Source organism: Bactrocera dorsalis, chromosome 2, assembly GCF_023373825.1.
Source record: "Bactrocera dorsalis isolate Fly_Bdor chromosome 2, ASM2337382v1, whole genome shotgun sequence".
In the NCBI taxonomy this organism is placed as follows: domain Eukaryota; kingdom Metazoa; phylum Arthropoda; class Insecta; order Diptera; family Tephritidae; genus Bactrocera; species Bactrocera dorsalis.
In genome coordinates, this window is record NC_064304.1 from 39,444,661 (window position 1) to 39,463,168 (window position 18,508).

Here is an 18,508-nt window from a genome sequence, read left to right on the forward strand (position 1 = left end):
AGCTTCTGATGAAAGTTTGATAACAAACACTGCATTTTCTTTTTTAGATCTGACAATTTCAAATATGAGCTTCATTTGCAATCTAACATTATATATAAAATCAAGAGAACATGGATCTTGCAATGAACGAAGATTCCAGCCAGCTTACAAAAATTTCAAATAGACATTATAGTTGAATAAACCTCCTCCATCCTTTTTGAATATTTTATCTCCTTGAAGCTTCAAAACCCTATGTACTTCACTCCTACGCATATTTCGTTACTGACTCTACTCACAGAATATTTCATTTCGAATGCCAAGTCATTGCAACAAACATAACAATGATAAGTTCCCATAAGTCATCGGTCACAATGCTCATAAAAGTGCTCACATCATACAATTGAATTATGAGCGAGCTAAAACGGTTTGAATAGTTTAAGCGTTCAATTTGTCATATTAATTATGTGATTCAATTCCAGATATCGCGTATTTTCCTTGATTAATAACCATGATTGGCAAAGTGTTAGCTGAGTGTTTTAGTGGAAGTCTCGTGCAATCATACTACGATATATATATGTAGGTATTTCATAAGCAAAATACATTGATAAAAGCATTTAAGGAAAATTGTTGGCAATAATGCCTTTCATTTTTTTCATTTTATATAATTTATATCTACGTTTATAATTACAAGTACAACTGTGTCCTGTATAAATAATAGGAATCCACAGCAATACTTTGATATTAAACTCATTTATTAAGGCTTGTGGAAATAAGGTACTTCCGAATTGACAGCAAAACTTCTTACAAACGTATCAATTTGAGAATTAAAGACATTTTTCTAGTGATGTTATAGAACTAAAACGCCATGTAACCCCTTAATTGGCATGCGATGCCAAGATTTCAGGTTTGTGAACTGCTTTAATAAGATTGTAAAATAATAGAGTAAAACATGTGAGTATCCGGAAATTGTAAATACAACGCAAGAAATTTAATTACTCCTCAATATATATTTACGTTGATAAAGTAATCCCCACTAGATATAATGCTCTTATATCAACGATTTGGCAGTCTCCGAAACACTTTTCATAAGCACATTTTAGGATGGTCTTCTGCTTCTTCAGCAAATTTTGGTTTAGATTTACTGAAAACGGGTTCCACGGAGCGGAAATTTCAGTTTGAAGAACGAGAAAAAATTCCACGGGGCTAAATCTGGTGAATACGGAAGTTGATCGATGATATTCATGGCTTTTGTGGCCTTAAATGCGCTCGCAATCGTGCCTTGATGTACTTTCTAAACAAAAAAGCAATCAAGGATACAAAAATTTTGAAAAAAATGTATCTCGTTAACGACAAATCTGATATAATCGATTTACTGCTATGAGGAAATATGATAAGACTTTTTTCATAATTTAACAATTCTTAATTTATTTCTCAAAATCTATATCGTTCCTCTCAAGGTTATCTGCCTTAGTCCCACTTGCGCCAACGTTTTTTCCAATTCTCGAAAAATTGTTAGAGTCAATTTCTCGAATAGCCTTCAACTCTCGTGGCGATTTACGTTTAATGACTTCAATTAATTCAAAACAGTTTTCCCGAAGCGGTCGTTTCAGTTTGCTGAATAGCCAGAAGTCACACGGAGGAAAATCAGGCGGATACCGCGGTTATGGCACGATATTGGTTGAAAAATTGCCGAAAAACTCACGAAGAACCAATGTAGTATGCAACAATGTATTATCGTGGTGCAAAAACTAAAAGTTGTTGGCCCATAATTCTGGCTTCTTGTTACGAATAGCTTTGTGCAAAAGACGCACAACACTCAAATAATATTCCTTGTGAATAGTTTGAGCGGTCAGAGAGAATTCGGATATTCGAAAAAAACTGTCAACACAACCTTGACTTTTGACCAGTTTTGACCTGGGTTTTTCGTCTTCGGCTAACTTTTGCCACGATATTTAGCCGATGGATCGTCTGATTCCAGGGCGTAAGCGTACATCAAAGAAAGACTCATTTCCAGTACTAATACGTTTCATGACATCCTAGTGTTCAGAAAGCATTGTTTCACAGAAGTTATGGCGATGCTGTTTTTTGAAAAAAGTGAGTGGTTTTAGAAACATTTGTATTTTCACTTTTCTTAGGTCCAAGTGTTCAATCAAAATGGTATCCAGTGATCCTTCCAGTGCTCCAACGATGCTAGTAAGCTCTCTGACTATTAATCGTCGATTCTCAATTTCTTTATTTTGTTGACGTGTTGATCATCAATTGATGTTGATGGCCGTCTTGGACGTGATTCGTCATCAACGTTTTCTCGTCCCTCTTTGCATAATTTGTACCAATCAAAACACTTGCTCGGGACAAACAATTATCACCTTTTCTAATATACTGAACCTTTCGGCACCACAAATTTGATTTTGTACACAAAATTTAATAGAACTTCTTTGTTAAATAGTTTGACTCATCTTAAAAGTCGCCGAATGCACTTAATGTACTTGGGAAATACCACCGTATACTAGACACTTATCATTAGTTTGATGTGACATTCGGAACAGATGTCACTGACAGTCATACCAACCTTGAAAAATATCTTAAAATTATTATTATTATATACCTATATTACATTTAAATTAAAAAGTCTTACTATTTTTTGCCCTTAATGGTTACCCACTTAAATCAAACACGAAAATAATAATGAAAGCGCAAATTATATGTGCCGTTTGCAAAACTTACTTATTTAAAGATTACAATCTCGATATTTGGTGTGTAATGAAGCAATAAAATCCGCTTACATAACGCTGTAAATACATTACGAACCAATTCTGAGACGACAGCAAACAGTTTTAATGTCCTTTTCACCTGACGAAATGGTTGCTTAAAGAAAAAGTAATGTAATTTTTACAAAGCAAGCTGAAAAAGCGGTAATAAGCTACTCAGCTTGTTCCGCTACCCTGAATAGTGGGAGCAGTCTCCACCAGTATGCTTTATAAAGTAATCAAAACGCAAAAAAAACGTCACAGCAAAACGGGCGTTGCGTGGTGGGAGTTATAAACATAAAAGTGCTGACAGCTGCAAGCCAAGCGCCAGCTGGTTTATAGACCTCAAAAGCGCAGAAAAAACGCTAGCAGTGCTGACTGAATGATTGGCTACACATGCCACCGAATGATTGATACACGCCGCGCTCACTGATTTCACGTACTTCCTTGTTTTGCTTGCAGTGGTTATGGTCAGTGATGGCTCATGATTGTTTTCGACATAACGGTATTTTTATGTTTTGACTTTTCCCTTGCCGCCAGCACTGCACAGTTTGCTGATGCCGCCCGCTCCCTTAAAGGCCATACTTTCACTTGATATTGTTGTTGGTTGTTGCTTTCTTTATTACTACGCCTTTAATAAAAACATAAACTTTTTCAGTCGAATCTATAAAGTTGCACATTGGTAGTCCGTTACTTATGCGTCGTAAAAATTCATATATTGCAGCAACAACAAATTCACTGCCTTCGTCGACGAATACGAGAAGGTATTAAATAATGGGTCGTTAAGTACACAAGTGGGTTGGTGGGCAAGCGGAATGTGTGCGCCAAATGAGATAAAATTACATATTTTATTAAAAAATATTTCGCAATGATTCGTTTGTGTGCATGTGTGTGTGTGTGTGTTCATCTTTGTTCTAAGGAAACATGTGTATGTTATTTGTGTATTTTTCCATTACACTCGCCTGCCCCCTTCCACGACATACCACACACAAACACGGAGCCTTTTGTCTCAGCGCACATGACGAGTTTATCATAAAAACGCGACTGCGACTGCGGCTGCGCCGCTTCGGGCACAATAAAATTTCGTCCATTATATCAAATAATAAAATATTTTCTCTAATATATTGCTTGTTAATTTTTGTCGTAATTCCCTTTTATATGTGTCATATCAGCAGCTTGCAGCTGCCACTCCCCCACGACGTGCATATTCAAACGCAAACAAAGCTCTTCTCTACCGCATACACCATTTCCTTTGTTCTCATTTCACTTGCCCTTTTATTACTACATTTATTTGTTCCCTGAATACTTATTTGTTTTTGTATAATTTTAATAGGCTTTAAAGTGAATAAAAGACATTCGTGAGTTGAATGCCACCCTCGAAACGCAGTCCTTGTTGGGATGTAATCAGTAATGCAATTTCATACTTTTCGCACATTACTTTTAAGTTACTTTAACTCTGGTAAGTGGCTGTTCTTTTCGCTAAATCTCACGACTTCTTTGAGTCTTACGATTAAAGGAGATTTTTAAAGCGATTTCTTTACTTCGTTTTGTACCCAGGGATAAACTAAAACTTTGCAGATAATCGCTTTGTTTGCTTACACTATAGAAAAAGTATCTAAATAAAAGAAGCCGTTTCACACAAAGCAATATTTAATCCATTTTGGATCGTTGATCTTGATACTGATCACTCAACTAAGAGGAACACCCATGATAGTAAGAATGTAAATTTTCGAATCCTTAGTTCTTCTTCTTTGTTGCCGAGACACCGGTTACGCGGTAATAACCTCTTCTTTTTCGCTGTTTGGCACCAATTGGATTTTCCAGATTCTTCTCCACTTGGTCTTTCCAACAAGGTTGAGGTTTTTCTCTTTCTCTGCTTCCCCTGGCCGGTACTGCGACTACTACTTTCAGAATTGAAGTGCTTCCATCCATTCGAATGACATGACCTAGCCAGCGTAGCCTCTTAATTCACTGAACTATGTCAATGGCGTCGTATATTTCGTACTGCCATCGTCCCATCGACTATGGTATTCCCCGCTGTCAATCCGCAAAGGACCCCAGAACCATTCTCTCGAAAACTCGTAATGTCGACTTATCAGGTGTTGTCGTCGTGCATGCGTCTGCACCATATAGCAGGACTTGAATAATGAGTGACTTATGGAGTTTGGTCTTCGTCTATGGAGAGAGGAATTTACTTTTCAATTGCTTACTCAGTTTGAAGTAGCACCTGTTGGCAAGAATTATTCTGCGTTGGATTTCGAGGCTGGTAGGGTTATTGGTGTTAATGCTGGTTCCAAGATGGACGAAATTATCTACGACTTCGAAGTTATGACTGTCAACAGTGACGTGGGAGCCTAGTCACGAGTGCGATGACTGTTTGTTTGATGACAGTCGTCTTGTCCTCGTTTTATTTCGTCTTGTCTTCGTTAAATATCCTTATCCTTCAATATTCAGCTTTGTAGTTCGAATTATTTTCTCTAGGAGTAGATTGAAGAAGTCGCACAAAAGGGAGTCGCCTTGTCTGAAATCTCGTTTGGTATCAAACTGCTCGGAGATGTACTTCTCGAGCTTTTGATATTGCTCAACGTCAGTTTATACAACCATTCTAGTTTTACGGGGATACCAAATTCACACATCGCGGCATAAAGGCAACATTTTTCGTGCTGTCAACCCAACTTTGAAATCGACGAAGAGGTGGTGTGTGTTGATTTTCTTAGCGCATGGTGAATATCTGGTCAGTTGTTGATTTTCCAGGCCTAAAGCCAAACTGATAAGGTCCAAACAGTCTGTTGACGGTGGACTTTAATCTTTCACACAATACGCTCGATAGAACCTTATATGCGACAGACATGCTTTTGATGCAAGCTGCTTTTCAGCTCTTCGCCGCTGTGTTTGAATAGCTCGGCCCCCGCTGCTTTGTTGTTCTTCAGACGGGTAATTACTCTTCGAAATTCTTCATGGTCGGGCAATGGAACGTCCATTTCATCGTCATCGATTGGATAAACAGGCTCACCACTTTTTAGTAATATGCTTTCACTGGCACTCAGCAGGCTGGAAAAGTATTCTCTCAATAATTTTAGTATGCTCTGGACATCACTCATTAGATCACCCCTGGGGTTCTACAAGATCATTTTTTTCTACAATTACGTCTCACTTCCCTTTTCCACTCCCGGTATCTTACCCATCCCAAAAATGTTGTGGTTGATTGTAAAGTTGCGGGGTAATACGACATTCCTCAATGTACCAGTAATTACTTTTGCTTTTATACACCATTATAACTTATTTTAAGTCTTAGGCTTTTAAAATAGAGAAATTTGTCGTTTCATTTCTAATTTTGTGCCATTTACAATAGTAAATCTGTTCTTAAATACGCAAAACTAAACTTGATATCGTTGAAGATAGCGCGTAAGCCATTTTAATGAATTATACTCATACTCTTTTGAACGGATTCAACTCGTTAACCTTGTTGTTGTTCTCACGTCTAGTTTTCTTGATAAGAGGCTATAGTGAAATGTAGTTGAACCTAGTTGAATTTAAACAGTGATTTTCCTTAAGTGAAAGTAAAATAATTAATTTTCATCCCTCAAACCTTTCCAGGAATAAGCTTTTCGTTAGTTAGTAAGATAATCTCTGTCAAAATTAACGATTACGTGTGCTTATCATGTGAAGAACCACAGTTTTTCTTACTATTTAGCACAAATATTAAAAACATGCAGCCAAATAATGTGCTGAAGCATAATTTGATATTTAGATATAATTTTTTCCAGTAGAAACCAAAAACAAGCAGTTAGTATGCAAATTATAATAAAAATAAAAGCATACAACTAGGCACGTGGTATGTGTGAGTTATCTTAGTCACACACCATCCATGCCATATCGGGTTGAAAAAATTATAAATAATCTAAGTTTAAAAGTCGAAATATTTCGTTTTATTTGATTTTCACTCTTCAATAATACTTTTATAAGCGCACGGTAAAATAAATATTAAAATTCTTAAATTACCCTACCGCCTATGCAAACACATTCAAAGCTATTTTTACCTCTCAATTTATTATGCGAAATTGTAACCGATTATAAATTTTCGCTCTCGGCGGAAAGAATTTATGTTTTGAAAATTAAAACACATAACACACACCAAACGGAAAGGTATACAAGGTACACGAAAATGATGATGAAGGCAAAGGAAGGAAATTTCAGTAACCTACCGAAACTGCAATGAAAATCCGCTTAAAGCACACTCGCACAGTCTGCCATAAAAGTACGCTAATTACCAATTTTACCTGCCGCACAAGCAACACAGCTTTGTGTACACTAATTGTTATTGTTGTTGCGCGAGCCGCGCTTACGCAATATAACATTTCCTGAACAGCGTCAAAGTGTACGCGTCTCACTGCAGTCGTACAAATGTGGGGCCAAACGCTGACGCCGTTGAGGTGTAACGATGTAAATGAGAGGAAATGAGCTTTACTGTGTGTGTGTGTGTTGTTGTTGTTGGCGCTATGTAGCACTGGTCTCACAAAAATACAATCAAACATTTTCACTGCATTTTCGCCACTCATTTCATGCTGACTTCGCTTGACTTGTTGTCAGCGCCCGTACTTGCTGCCTGTTTTGTAGCCTACCTTAAGGCGTTGCGCCTTAACAACAATACTTCTGGTTTGTTGTTGTTTTTTTATTATGTTTCTGACAATTTTCACGTTTCCGAAACAAATATTTTTATTACACAACATGTACTAGCATATTTGATTGTTGTTGTTATTTTTATTACTTTTTCCCCCTCGGCATTCTACCTTGCTTTCCCCATTACCATTACCACTTCTTGGATTAACGTTTATTTTAATGAGTTTGCATGGCTGCTCGCACCTTGGTGTAGGCGTATTTTTATGTTGAATTCTCTCTTATTGTTGTTGTTTTTTATTGCACTTTAACGGCTATTTAGCTAACCCCTAAACGGCGACAAGCGCTGCAACATTACTTTGCGGTTCGCCGCAATGCCCCCAAACGCATAATGACGCTTAGACTCACTTAGATTTTTCAACCTTGGGAAAATTACTGGAGTTTGCGGCCAACACCCTTCTTTCACAGGTTCTTTATTTTTAGCAATAACTTTGTTGGTATGCCGTAATTAATTAGTGTTTGGAAAGGTGTATAAAAATAGCTTGCTTATTTGAGGGGTATATTTTTCATTCTTATTACATTTTTTTGGTAAGGAAAATTTATTTCTTTTCCTAATAACCCTGATTTTATGGAAGCTAAAATGTTGCTTTATTATTACAATTTTATATTTATGCTTTTAAAATGAAATAACGCTTAGTTTGATCTGGTATTTTTTAACTCAAACGACTTTGTCGATTTATTCGGAAACCTGTAATTATATTTCATTATCATATTATATCTATTTTCATTATTATTCATCGGTTTATAACACTCTCCAATTTAAAAATTTAAAAGTACCTTTCAGAAAGTCTCTTGAATACTTTTACACTCATACAATAGATTATTGACCTCCAAGTTCATATGCTACTTTGATAATGTGACGCGAGTAACAACCTAAGGTTATATTTCATTGTACGAAGTATCTCCTCCGTGTCCAGCTTACCTTAGACTGAGGTTGAAACATTTCAGTAGTCAAATCTTCACTGAACCAGACGATTTGGCTAGAATCGATATTACGTTTGGTTACGTTATACTGACCAGCTGTCATGCCACACATAGACCTACTGGTCCACAGTAATGCTAGATGGAGGTTTAGTTATTTTTGAGATGAAATATTCCTCAACGCTTTTTTGGAACTTTAAGAACGACTTGATATATATTGTATATATATTTGATGCTTCATCTAGTGCCTTGACCTACGAAGCTGCTAGATATCTAAGATGAGTTTTAGTTAATACTAGGCAGAGGCATAGGTGGGGTTTCAACGTCTCTCTCATATCTACTGACCTGCTTTTTCTGAATGTGTCCTCGTTACTTATGCTCATCCGGCTGTTGTTGTTCTTGTAGCTTCTTAAAGCATTCCTGAAGCAATTTCGGGGAATGGTGCCGAGTTGACAGTCCTTGCGCAGAAAAAAGTCTGGGTCCGTTCCGATTACTTAGACCCGACTGTCGTGGGAACGGCTCATCCGGCTCGCATGTAATGCCAGTAGATTGTGACCTGTCTTTAGACCAACAATCGTCCTGCAGTTCTTTCGAAACCGTGTGAAAGGCATGCGGGTTTTACTTCGGTGTTCTTGCCCATGATTTCACTGACACTTACTCTGATTCGTCTATCGCTTTTAGTGACTCCCGTACTACTAGTACAGGCAGTACTGACGGATGGCTTTACAAATTTGTTATACGGTCTAAATGCTTCGTCGATTATTGAAAGCGATTTAATCTCAGTATTGCTAGGCATCAAGGGGGTCCGGTATTTTTATTATTCGATAGATTTTTGGACATTCATCTCTTAAGGCCACGTCTAGTCACCAGTAAACATGGATTTATGATGTTAAGGACCCAGCTGCACTGTCGAGTACCTCTTTTCCGTTATCTAGTCAACGTTGTTTTTACAAAAGATTCAGATCTTTTTGTACGTATCTAGCATTGACATGCTTAATACCCAATATATTAAGCAAAATGTAAGAAGTCGATAGATAACAGTTGTTAAGATCCTCTTTTTTTCTGGTGGTATTATCAAGCGCTATTTCTTTCACTTATTCAATACTTATCAGAGAGATATGAACGACTCGCAAGAACCAAGGTTTAGTTGACCTCGAGACCTTCACTCAATGCTTTATACCACTCAATTGTGTTCTTGATAAAGTAGACTTCTCAAAACAGTTTTGCCATATTTCCAATTAATTCAGTAGCCGTGTTTGAATTGAAACAGCAAAACTTCAAGCAAACTTGTTGTTTAAAGTTACGTCCAACGTAAAAAATACCAGACGAACTTTTCGCGTCATTTTGACATATGGGATGAAGTTGCACACAAGTTTAAGTGTGTAAAAGCCCCTTAATACAGTCGAAGCGGGGTAAAAATTACCGGGAATATTTTCTGCCCATCGGTATGTCAAATCATTTTGACTCACATATTGTGATCTTTCACGTTCATTGAACCAATTATTCATTGACGATCGCTGAAATCACAATAGTTCACAAAGACGGATATCTAATTGACCAGTGGGCTGATTAAGACCGTTTACTACAAATTGTAAGAACAGAAGACTACAATTCGCTGTTAATCTGAACAGTTCCACCCGCTACAACAGAGAGTTCCCTTACTGCAGGCATAATTTTTCGGCTATGGCACCATATTTAGCGTCCTCACCCAGACTATCATTAATATTATATTAAATGTCATGTTGGGGCAACGCTCTTAACTGCGCACCAAGCGCTCACACAATCAATAATAAACCATTAACTGGTGAAGTTAATTGTCGCAAAAGACTTCATCAGCAAATCAACTGCACTGAGAACACACATAACACATATTTCGAAACGGACTCCACCGCTGACAGTTCACAAAGTCCTTTGCGCCATTTGAATATAAAAATTAAATATGCTCTAAGTTTATGTGGATAACTGCTAAATAGCACTAAATACCCAATAAAAGACACTTGTTAGACTTTGTCATGTCTGGTCACCATCAGTACGCTAATTCACCAGCTGCGCACTGTCCCACCATTAAAAGCTAATAAATGCGCCAAAGAGACTTTGTTAAAATGCAGCAACAACATACAGGCGACATTATGTAGTATCTCCGTTCTCCCATTCTTGTATAATATTTAAATATATATTTGTTTGTATGTATGTTGACTTTCATGTTAATAACCAATATGGCGCTAATAGTACAACTATGCACGCACACATAGACAAGCGTGAGTATAAGTTTAGTGCCGGTTTAGATAGTCATGCCAAGAAGGAAGTTCTCCAATATATTTTTTACCTCAAAAGCACAGCTAATATTGTGTGGAATAGTTACAATTAGTTTTTGGAAAATTCGAAAATACTTTCGAAAGCACTTTATGTTGGTTTATGGTGGCTAAGGTAATATAGTTGCCTTAGCTTGCCTGAACCGTACACCAAGGTACACACCAACCATTACACTTAATGCTATTCTGCACAGAAGACATATAGATATAGAAGTAAATTGGCTTTCTAATAGACTCTATTTTTATACTCTTAAGAATTCTCACACGCTTTGAGTTCATACCAGATTTTTCTGGATCATGGAATCGTGAAACCAAACTCTGTCGGTATTTTCCCAGCTCACATACATTTGAGAGATATGTGGGTAGGTAGAAGCCGCTAAAGCAGAGTTGCCGGTTGGTGACAAAATCTACTGCAGAAAACTATCCATCAATATTGGATTCAGGATTCCTTACTACATCAGCCTTTTTCAAACCGATTTTGCTACTATCATGATGTCAATAGATAGATAGATAGAGAGGTGACTATCCACTTTAGTAGTAGAACAGTAATACTCTACGTAAGTTCATTAACCGCACGCTCAAGGCTAGCAAATGAATGCCTTATATCGCTATTAAAACCTTCAGAATTCATTTCGCCCACGCGATGACTGGCATCTTATTGTATGCCAGTTGTAGAAGCTGTTTGAAAGAAGATGAGATACAAACATCTCAACTCTTCCTTTTTGATTAACCCGCCTTTGTGAGAGCTGCAGAGCACTTTGTTGATTTGGTTTTCGAATTAACGCTATGGTTCTGGATGAAAATTGGACAATAGGCATTATAGCGTTCTTTTTTTTATTAAATTTATTATGTCATAAAATATTTGATCGGGTTTGTTCCAAATTCGATTCAACAAATTTTAAATATATATATTTAAAATGACAGAATCTATAGTCCAGATTCAGGTCCTACTTTACATAGAAAGTCAATTTGGAGCATACTTTGAGTAGATAACTGAAGCATTGGTCTTAATTTTAGTCAACTTTGATCCAAAAATAACCATGAGCTATTATTATTTTTTTTAGATCGCATTTAACAAATATGACGACACATGTACTGCCTGTAGACTTTATACATATGTAACGGGTGATTTTTTTGAGGTTAGGATTTTCATGCATTAGTATTTGACAGATCACGTGGGATTTCAGACATGGTGTCAAAGAGAAAGATGCTCAGTATGCTTTGACATTTCATCATGAATAGACTTACTAACGAGCAACGCTTGCAAATCATTGAATTTTATTACCAAAATCAGTGTTCGGTTCGAAATGTGTTTTATCTACAAATTTTGTTCAGCGATGAGGCTCATTTCTGGTTGAATGGCTACGTAAATAAGCAAAATTGCCGCATTTGGGGTGAAGAGCAACCAGAAGCCGTTCAAGAACTGCCCATGCATCCCGAAAAATGCACTGTTTGGTGTGGTTTGTACGCTGGTGGAATCATTGGACCGTATTTTTTCAAAGATGCTGTTGGACGCAACGTTACGGTGAATGGCGATCGCTATCGTTCGATGCTAACAAACTTTTTGTTGCCAAAAATGGAAGAACTGAACTTGGTTGACATGTGGTTTCAACAAGATGGCGCTACATGCCACACAGCTCGCGATTCTATGGCCATTTTGAGGGAAAACTTCGGACAACAATTCATCTCAAGAAATGGACCCGTAAGTTGGCCACCAAGATCATGCGATTTAACGCCTTTAGACTATTTTTTGTGGGGCTACGTCAAGTCTAAAGTCTACAGAAATAAGCCAGCAACTATTCCAGCTTTGGAAGACAACATTTCCGAAGAAATTCGGGCTATTCCGGCCGAAATGCTCGAAAAAGTTGCCCAAAATTGGACTTTCCGAATGGACCACCTAAGACGCAGCCGCGGTCAACATTTAAATGAAATTATCTTCAAAAAGTAAATGTCATGAACCAATCTAACGTTTCAAATAAAGAACCGATGAGATTTTGCAAATTTTATGCGTTTTTTTTTAAAAAAAAGTTATCAAGCTCTTAAAAAATCACCCTTTATATACACTTATATGTAAGAAGTGCGTACCTGTTTTGAAAAATATATGATTTTAAGTATATGTATACAAAATCGGCCTACACTTCTACTGTTCCTGTTCCATACGCCGACTATTACAGTTTCCTCTTGGCTGACTATAAAAACTTACGATATCTACAGTATTTCGACTGCTTCCGAACTTAACCCCAACCTAAATGGGGTTTTTAATCACTTCCGCAAAGCCATTAGCGTAAAACATACATGAAATGATAATGAAAATGCGTGCAATGGTGACGTGAATAACCACTTAAATACTCTCAGCTTTATTTTTGTTTTTATTCCCACACACTCCACTAGCACATGCTCATAAATCGATACACCATGGTGTCAAACGATTATATTGCATGCACCTGTGTGATTTGCGTAGATTTACCAAGTAGTTGTAGTAATGAAATTGGTGTAGAAGAAAGCAGGCTTGTTGGTTGATAACAAATTAATTACCTAATATCCCTGCCTTGCATAATTTATTAATAATTCGCCTAGTAAGGAGGTATAATATACCGGTTAAACATGCAGACATTTATTTTTGGAAGCAATTATATGTCACCTTCGTGTTCATGCGCTTATGGAATGTGGCTTATTTTAATTTTGTCAGCCCTGTTTCAGCATACGAGTTCTAAAAGTAAAGTGAGATTTACAAATGTTTTATAAGCACTTCAGAATATAAAAATTACCAAGGCAGCGACATGTTTTTTCTTAACTCTAGTTAAAACACTTTTTCAAACGATCAAAGATGTAGAATCACATCTGAAAATGTGGGACAAAAGTTTAAGTTTTTCACCGCTTAAGGAAACTGCTGAAATACGAAAAGGTTAAAAATTTTTAATAATATATATATATACATATGTATATATGAGCCTTACTGGAATTAAGTTTCAAGAATATTTTTTTATAAAATTTATGTTAAGAATAAACAAATGTTCAAGCAACTTTTTGTAAGCCTCGGCTGGTATGGCCTTCTTTCCCGAATGTCTTTAAATGGCTTCAAGACCTATTTCTCGAAAAAGATTTTCAGTTTCAAAAACAGAAAAAATACCGGGAACCAAATTTAAAAAATTTAAAAACAGTCTCACTCATACTTCAATGTGAAGGTTTATTATCGTGGTGCGAAATCCATGATTTTTCTGTCCAAAAAAATGGGAGTTTGTGACAGATTGCCTTACCAAGATGCTTCAAAACAGCTAAGTAGTACCAATTATTTGTCATGGTATACCACACCACGGTAATCAAGGAAAACGATGAACATCACCATTAGTTTTGAGCGGCTTTGGCGAGATTTTTCGTTATCGGTTCATTTTTGGAGAGCAATTCGTCGGTTATTGAACATTTTCGACATAATATTCCTGAACTCAAATGTATTTAATAGTAATGATGCGTTTGTTGAATGAAGGACCCGCAGCTACGATGCCAAGCATCTCTTTTACGACGGTTACTCAAAGTTTTTTGCAAACGATTCAGGTTTTTTTGAATGGGTCTAGCATTGACACATTTCATACCCAAAACATTAACCAAAATGTATTGGGTCCATTTATAAGAGATTTTGAGATCCTATGTTACATCGCAGATTTTCAAACAAAGTTTCTTTAATTTTAAGAGATCAGTAGGATAATCTTTTTTCTAATTTTTTTTGTTCTGCATTTTCTGTTCCCTTATACCCTTAGAATTAATGTAGAAACACATTCACCATTGTAAGGTTCGAAAAAGGCCTAAAAAAGGCGGAGCGCTCGGAGTGCACATCTCAAAATTTAAACGCGTTTTTCTCAAAACACACTTTTTTAAACTGGCGGACATGATTCCGGTCGAACTACTCAGCCAATTTGCTTAATTTTTTTTTAATGTTCACAAAACGCCTGGCTATCGCCCCTATATAATTTTATAATTTATTGGCAATGTTATGACAAAATTTATGTAAAAAAATGGGGAAAAATTAAAAAAAAAACGTTAATTACTTTTTTATTTATCAATATTTTTTCATGATTCTAGTAGGGACGATAACCATTCACATACTTTTTAAGTATAAATTAGGTTTTTTGTGTTTCAGATCCAAACATGAAAAATCGTGTCCGCCAGTGAAAAAACCCATCTCATTCACCCAGCCATTTCTCCGACAGACGCCATCAAAAAATTCCGAAAAAAATTTGTTTATATACTACACGATATACCTTATGATATGTGAGAAAAGTTCTATTGTAGAATAAAAATTTCTATGAAAAAAAAAATTCAAAAAAACAGGCCAGATTACCCTACTGAACCCTTAAATTGGCATGTTCTCGATTACTTCGTCGCCGGCACTGAATGCTTTATGCCATTCAAATACCTGTGCACGTGATAGCGTAGACTCCCCACAAAACTTCTGGAATATATTAAATTTCTGAACTTAGATTTTGCAAAATAAAAAAATAATTGAAAATTTAATTAATTTACCAAAAACGAAAAATTAAAAATAAATTTTTAACCCAAGAATTTAATTCAAAGTTAAAAATTTAAATGTTGATCCTAAAGAACGAATTGAAAAATATAAAAAAAATATGTATGTATATATAAAAATAGCAAATTTATTATTAAACTTAAAATAAATATGTTTTTGAAATTAAATTTAAATTATTTCGGGCTTCTATGCTGAAGTTCTACCATTATAGTCATCTTTGAGAAAGGAAACGTTATTTTTAATAAAATTTGAACTTAGCTTAGCACTTATTGTTTTTCATATTTAATTACTTTCAAAAATATGTAGTTTTGAATTTCTAACTTCTATCCATCCACTTCTGATCCTTATATTAAACTTTCCTTTATTCCCGTTTCCTTGCACCTCTTGATTTGAAAAATATTTTTTTTTTTATTTTTTACGCCAAGTTTTAAATTAAAAATAATGTTATTTTCAATTTTGAAATCTGATTTCGAGTTTGAAAATTAAAAATGCGTTATTCAGTTAACCCTTTGAGATTAAGAAAATTAAATTTCTACTTTTGACACTAAAATTAATTTTTTTATTTTTACAATAAAAATTTTTCACAGAAGTTTTTTAAACTTGAATTTAGTTAAAAAATTACAACTTAAAATTTTTATTCCTAAAATTGAAAATTTAATTATAAATTAATTTTAAATTTTTAATTATAATTATTATAAATTAATTTTAAATTGTCAGTTTTAGTTAATAATTAAATTTTCAATTTTTGGAATAAAAATTTTGAATTGAAATTTTTTAATAAAATTAAAATTTTTTTAATAGCAATTTTTTATTTAAACTTAAATTCCAATTTTCAAAAAACATTAAATCTACACATATTTCAATTTTCGATTTTTGCAATAAAAAATTTTAATTGATTTTTTTTTCAATATAGGAAGTTAATTTTTTTTCATTTTATCTTAATTAAATTATATTTAATTAAGTTTTGAGTTTTAGTTAAAAATTAATTAAAAAATTTTGTTCCAAATATCAAAAATTTAACATTTAATTTTCAACAACAACAACAATTACAAAATAAAAAAAATGAACTTTCAATTAAAAAAAAAATGCAATTAAAAGTATTTGTTGCAAAAATCAAGAATTGAAAATAATTAATTAAAAATTTGTTTATTCAATTAAAAATGTTTATTTAAAAAATTTAAAATTTATTTTTAAATAAAATTTAAAATTTGTTTTTTTATTAAATTAATTTTTAATTAAAATTTAAATTAAGTTAAAAATTAATTTTATTAAATTTTTGTAAAAAAAATTTTATATAAAATTATTAATTAAATTTAAATTTCCAATTTTCGATTTTTGCACTAAAAAATTTTAGTTGAATTTTATTTTTTTACAAAGTTGGAAGTCTAAGTTTTTTAACTAGTACCACTGTTGAAGAGACAAAGTAAGCAGACAGTGTAAGAAGTATTTCAGAATTGTTTATAAAATATAGTTATTAAATAAATTACACATAACAACGAATTCAAATAAATACTTCGAATATTTTAATAATTTTAAACGGATATTTACTAAAACTTATTTTTTTATTTAAAAAAAAACTTAGTTTGCTTATATTTCCTTACTTTGTATACTTTGTATTGATTTAATATTATTAAACACTAATTTGGCCTATTAATTGTTGTGTTTCGGAATCACTTTCGAAAAAGTTACAAAACGGTATTTTTTTTAAATAAACAGTTGGAAAATGTATTTTATGAAAGAGTTTATTAAAAAATATTAACTAATTTGAATTTTATTATTTTGAATTAACCAAATTTTATCTTTAAAAATAATAATAATTCACACATTAAAATAATTGTACACATAAATTGTGATATAAAAAAATTTTAATAATAAAACTACACACAAAAATATAACCTTATTTTTTTTTACTTTTCGATCGTTTATCTATTAATTTTTGCAGTTTTAAGCCAAATGATAGCCAAAATTATAGTGATTTTGGACGTCAAAACACACACGAGGTAATAGAAAAAAAAAATAAAATAAGTACCGCTAGTATTTATTATTTCCAAAAATATATACATACAATATATAGTATGTGCATGTACAATATTATTTCTTATTGATATCTCAACTGCTTTGCTAAAGAAAATTCGTTGTGCCAACTAAACACAGCTGCTACAGTGCAAACGTTTCGCCTCGTTTCGTTAAGTTTGTAAACAGACAAATTTGTTATCAACTCAACATACAACCGATTAGACCAGTCACGGCGAGAGCGAATTTATCGCCCATGACTTCTCAGCTAACTAGCTGAGACACAGATACACAGCGAGAGAGAATCACAAGTCAACACAAACACAGAAGATACATAACAGCAACAATGCACAGGCACTGGAGCAACAAATAAATAACTGTCGGTAGCGGCGAATTAACCGCACAGTTGATTTCGCCGCACTGCTGGACTACGGTCACCGCTCAACAGTGAATCTGCACATGCTCGCTGCAGAGTGACTCGTTTAGTGCCTCACAAACGCTGCGCAGCGCATACATAGCATACGAAAACGAGGAAGCGAAGAGAAGTGAATCGTGTTTTTTTTTGGTTTTGTCGTACAATTGTACAAAGTGAAGTGAAGAATTGTGTGCGGAGGACTGGATATACACAAATATAGAATTCGTGGATGAATTCTTCCCAAAGGCGTTTTTCGCATTGTGTGCACGAAATTCGAGTGAATCGAGCAAAATCCGCAGTTTGGATGAATGTGAAAATCGCAAAATTGAGGCAAATGTTCCATTAATTCGGTGATAAAGTGCAGAAAAGTAACGAAAAGTGTGTGAATTAACGGTGAAAAGTAAAGTTTAGTGTAGATTATTGTTGTTATTGCTGAGCCTGTTGTTGTTGTTGTGTAGAGACCCAAGCAGCAGGAGGTGCATGCAGTCAACTTTTTTCTCGTGCGCTTAATCAGCCGCCCTGCAACCAGCAATTTAAGGAAGCTGTCACAGAGAGACCCACACACACACACACACACACGCACATACACAAACACAGACAGAACGTTAGTGTGCGCTATAGCAACGCTTGTGCCCATGTTGTTGTTGTTGTGCGCGTATGAGTGTAAAACATTAAAGTGTACACATTAGAAGACAAAGGCGAAAAGAATTTCATTAAAATACACACAATTTATGTGAATAAAGAGCGCCTCTAAGTGGATATGTGAAAATTAGCTGGCCAATAATAACGGTATAGCGGAACAAAAGTCAATTCAAATGGTAATAAATGCAGATTTCAACAAAAGTGTGTATGTATGTGCGTATACGAATGCTTTTGTTGGCTGCTTTCGGTGCTGTCTGCGGCCAGTGAGGCAGAGTGAAGC

General features: G+C 34.7%; 1 protein-coding gene across 11 annotated transcripts in view; it reads left to right on the forward strand.

Annotated features, from left to right (window-relative positions):
- Positions 1–18,508, forward strand: part of LOC105222126 (tyrosine-protein phosphatase 99A) — a 508,627-nt gene that overhangs the window by 382,260 nt on the left and 107,859 nt on the right. Inside the window, exon 1 of one of the 11 annotated variants that reach the window (XM_011199326.4) lies at positions 17,573–18,404. The exons of 6 other annotated variants lie outside the window; for them this stretch is intronic. The gene's annotated coding sequence lies outside the window, so the exon portion shown is untranslated. Of the gene's footprint in view, positions 1–17,572; positions 18,434–18,508 lie in introns of those variants that run through there. 4 more of the 11 variants (XM_029548643.2, XM_011199323.4, XM_011199325.4 and 1 more) reach the window with 4 other exon arrangements.